A 4,679-nucleotide genomic window follows, 5' to 3' on the forward strand; every position below is an offset into this window, starting at 1 on the left:
TCCACGCTTCCAACTCCCCGTCTATCCTACGTAACAAGATTGTCGAGAGAAACCAAAGGAGTAGAGCTAAGGAGTTGTTGGTCTGGAGGTGGCTGAAATCAGATTAGCAGCCAGACGCGTAATCGGGGCTTCTCACCAGCGGACATCGCGTTTCTCAGCGAGAAACTGCATCGTCTGATCATCGATGCAACCCGTAAAACAATTCCACGAACAGGGACTTTGAAAACAACTTTCTTGTCTTTTGTAATAAATTCAGAACAAACTGGAGTATCCTAGCATCTCTTATAACAACATTACACACTATTACAATGAAGTAACCTAAAGCAGTAGATGCTTGTTTATAAAAATATTGCATTATTTTACTACATATCTTATCAATCTTCAGCTTTAATCTTATCGAATATCAGGACTATCGATATACACTTTCTACAGACAGCGATTCATAAAGAAGAAGGCATCTGCAACCCCTCGTCCCGCGAAGAATCGTCCGAATCCGACTCGGTTACAACTAGCAACCCCTCCTACCATCCCGTAACTTACCGTGACCTCATCCCAGCACCCTCCAGTCGAGGTGAGGGTGCAGAAAGAACGCGGTAGGGTGGCGTTTCATTTTTTGACACCCGGTGTATTTGATTCCACCCTTGTAATAAACCCCAGGGGTTGCCAGTCGTAGGTCCCTTGTCTCCCTACATGTCATATCGACACCTCACCCCAAGGGGTAGGTGACTGCTAGGTAATTTGCTTTCTTATTTTCTCCGCGGCGACGCGTCCTTCTTCCTTCCTCTTCTCTTTTCCTTCTTCTTGTTCGTACGGTACCGTCTCGGTTGCAATCCCTATCGAAAAATGAGTCCCCTCGCATCCCTGCAACATTCTCCTTTGGCAATTTTCTTCTCGACGAAAGTCGTTTGGTACCGTTGAAACACGTTGCCACGAAATCCTGCGCATTAGATAAGTTGGGTAAACAGATCGGTTTTTATAGTTCATGGTGTAAAGTTCTATTCCTGTTAGAAATTTTCGAAGAAATAATCGATTCTATAGGCAGCTTATTACGGAAAATCGTTGTCTCCCGAGAAAGGCAGGGGTGAAGTCTGAGGGGTTAGCAGTGTTCCACCCCTGCATCGTCACCCCATTTGCCGGCTTCGCGCTCTTGTTTGTTTCGTAATCTTTAAGATCGGAAGGGTTCGAGCTCTCGAAACGCCTGATAATCTATTGTCGAGCTCGCTGACAAGTTTCTCGGCTCGTTGAACCGATAAAACCCAACTGACTCGATCGGTAATCGAGCCACAGAAAGTGAATATCGATCGCGAAAATCGTCTAAGAAAAAAGTGAAATATTTTCTGTTGAAACGAAACAGAAAGATCTAGGAAACTCTTTTCGTAACGAGGACGATTCATTTCCGTCCCTGAACGAAGAAACTTCTTGCAGAGAATGGGGAGAAGAAACGGGTAGTGATTAAATATTATGACCAGCGCGATCTTCGAGGACGCGTCCACGAAAAACGTTACTTAGTATAATTAAAAGAACTTTTTGCCGGCAGAATCTGTGCGCTGAGCCACGTGACGGAGACACAATTTTCCCATTCGAACCCCTTGATCGCGTTAATCCTACCATGCGGAGAGTTCAGTGTCCTATTTTACTCTGCACTATTGTCTATCGCTGATGAATTTCACCGAGAAACAAAATTCCAGATATAAATAATAAAATTTTGAAAATAAACAGCGAAGGAATAGTTATCTTAAATAGAGAAGTAATGACGAACGTGAGTTCATTAGCAAGAAGAGTAACCATGATGATCAACGATGAAAATGTCTCTCAGACAACGGTAATGTCTTGGACACAAGCAACAGAGAGACGAGGGTCTGTTAGTGTCAAGAAACGACTCGTCACACGAGGGGTGTACACCCGCTCCAACTTCACCTAACTTTCTCACCGTTTCTGAGCAACCTCCGATTACCCTGGTTACGAGAACAGTCTCCGGTATCCCCTGCCTGTGCACAGCATCTGCTCTTAATGAATACTCGCACGTAAATGTTCGAAACTTGTCGCGAAATTCGCGCGATAGGTCAATAATTAGATCCGCTAATTTTTAACGGTACTAAGAGTGAACTTACGAAAGAGGACGATCTTCTTTCGAGGTGTTCGTTTCGCAATTACAAAGAATCGAGACGCCACACATGGAAAGTTATGGGGTTAAGGGTATCATTGGAATGCGACCGCCCCTTAATCAGGGTAGTTTCGTTACCCTGTCCCTCGCAATCGTCATCGTCTCTGACCAAGAACGACCCAAGAGAGAAGCGAACCGGAGGCGATCCTAGGGTCATTTCCATTCGCTCCTTGCAAAGTGGTATCATTTCCCAAGAGGCTGGGGTCTACTCGCTGGCCTTCAAGGTCCTGTGCCGCAGCTGCCCTTCTGCTCCATCGAGTACAGTTCAGTCCACTGGCTCTAAAGATCGATATAGTCGCATCGGGTAACCCTGGAACAATTCGCGATACGAGGCTATCACTGATAATGAAATTGTCCCTGACAACAGATGTAACCATCAGTCTGGAACTAACTACAGATTCCTCTAATTTTTTCCCAACTGCCTCTCGCTCGAATTATGGCCTACCGATTTGCATGGAAATGGGAAGACTTCTGTGAAGATGAACTCAACCAGCAAATTTGAAGAAACCGAACCCCCTCACGAACTTGTTTTTTTAAACAAACAAGTGATCCCTCGATAAGTAGATAAAAAATGAAATAGATAACCGTCTGGACAACTTACGTGTCTGATGGAATACGAAGGTCCGAAAAGGAAGACGACAGAAATAAGGTGTTCTATCGATGACAGTTTATCAAATTGCAAGATGCCCGGTGTGCCCGTAAAGGGATGTAAGGGTCGTAAGGTGGAACGAGGTTTGGGGGTAGCTTATTAGAGCCACGACAGCGGGTCGAGCTCCACCTTGAAACCTCCAACCAACCGCCATCCTGCCGTGAGTCTTACCACCTTGCTTCCTTCCATCCAGCCGTCGCTTTCCTATCTTCTGGCTCGGCGTCCCCTTTCCCTTGGACCTCTCCCTCTTGTGCTTTCTATATAGTTCAAGCAGCGTGGAAACGTGGCTGAACATAAAGGGTCGCCTGGGACCGTCGTACTTGCCGTTCGTCTTTAATCTACGAGGTCACCAAGCAACGACAACGACGACGAAGACTTCCATCCTCCAAGCAAATGAGCACAGGCTAGCCGACGATGTCGACCAAAAGATTTCGGGTGTTAAAAATTTAATATTCCTTCGGAGCAAAGCGATGTATCAAATTAAACCATCGAGTATAGTGAAACTATCTAACGATTACGTCGTTCAAATGGATGTATCGTAAATGCGATCTTGCAGTACAATCGTGTCATCGAATCTGACCGAGATTAAGAGTTAATTGTGTACTTGATTTGCGTATTACTCCCCTATATCGTGTTGAAAGGTGTTCGCACGTATGGCTCGAGTTGAACGTCAGGTCGTCGATACCGGACGGAAATAGGTATCGACGCGTGGTCCCCGGGGATTTGTACTCCTTTACGCAACACCGTGTCCCGCGTGTGTAGCAGTCTGATTCAAACAGACGGGCCTCGCCAACTTGCCGTTTCTCTCTAGGGGGTAGTTTTAAAATTCAACCTCCATACGACGTCTAAAGGGCCACACGTTACACGGTGCTCATATCAATCTGTACGATCGATAGAAAAGTAGTCTGCCTGTATCTAGCTAGAGCAGATACGGGGGATTATCGACGATTCTCTGCGAATTACAAGCGATAAGTTGTACCGGAATCCTGAAGATCAATCATCGTAACGTTGTAACTCAAATTTCTTGACATTTTATCAGCAAACAATCGCTTCGCAAAGATCAGATAAACTGTTCTCAACAAAAGAACAAAATGAAATGTAAATAATGATAAAGAATCTGAACCAAACATTAATTGTATATTATACCTTATCAGTGTTACCTAGTTTCAAGTAATTTGGATTATCGATACATTATTACCGATAAATCAATTATAATTTATTTCTATTTCGATACGAACAAAGTACATCGCAGACAGTAACGTTTACAGTCCTTCATCCGCGTTTCTGTCAGTATTCATCGACTTTGTTCGACAGATCAGCCTGAACGCGTTCTTCTTTTATTATTATTTTTTTATCGCGTCAAACCGTTTACATTGTCCCTGTACACGCCTTCTAGCCTCGAGGAAATCCTTGATAATCCAGATTTATTTATCTCTCCCGATAATGTCAGCTACCGCGTACGAACATTTACACGACTTCCGTGTTTTGCCATAAATCAAAACGTTCCCGTGCGTCTGCGACGAAAAAATTGATCGGCAATTGGGTTAAGTTTCGATACGCGTCGTTGCTCGCACGCGTCACTCTAATCGTATCGATCGGCTACTCTTAATCCATTAATGAACTTCCCTGGCGGGCTGGTTTTACTCCAGCTACCTGGGCTTTTCGCTATCCGTTACATCCGATGTTCCCCCTAACTGCGTTCCTATTACAATTCCAAATTTTCAGCCGTAATGTAACGCTGTACACGGTTCTAGTCGTATAGAAAAAAGTTGGTGTTTTCCCACGATAATTAAACGGACAACCCCTTATTCACCCCCAGGAGTTTTGTGTACAAGGATTGACTGAAATCCTTTTTTACAAGGCTGG

Source organism: Megachile rotundata, chromosome 8 (assembly GCF_050947335.1).
Source record: "Megachile rotundata isolate GNS110a chromosome 8, iyMegRotu1, whole genome shotgun sequence".
NCBI lineage: Eukaryota > Metazoa > Arthropoda > Insecta > Hymenoptera > Megachilidae > Megachile > Megachile rotundata.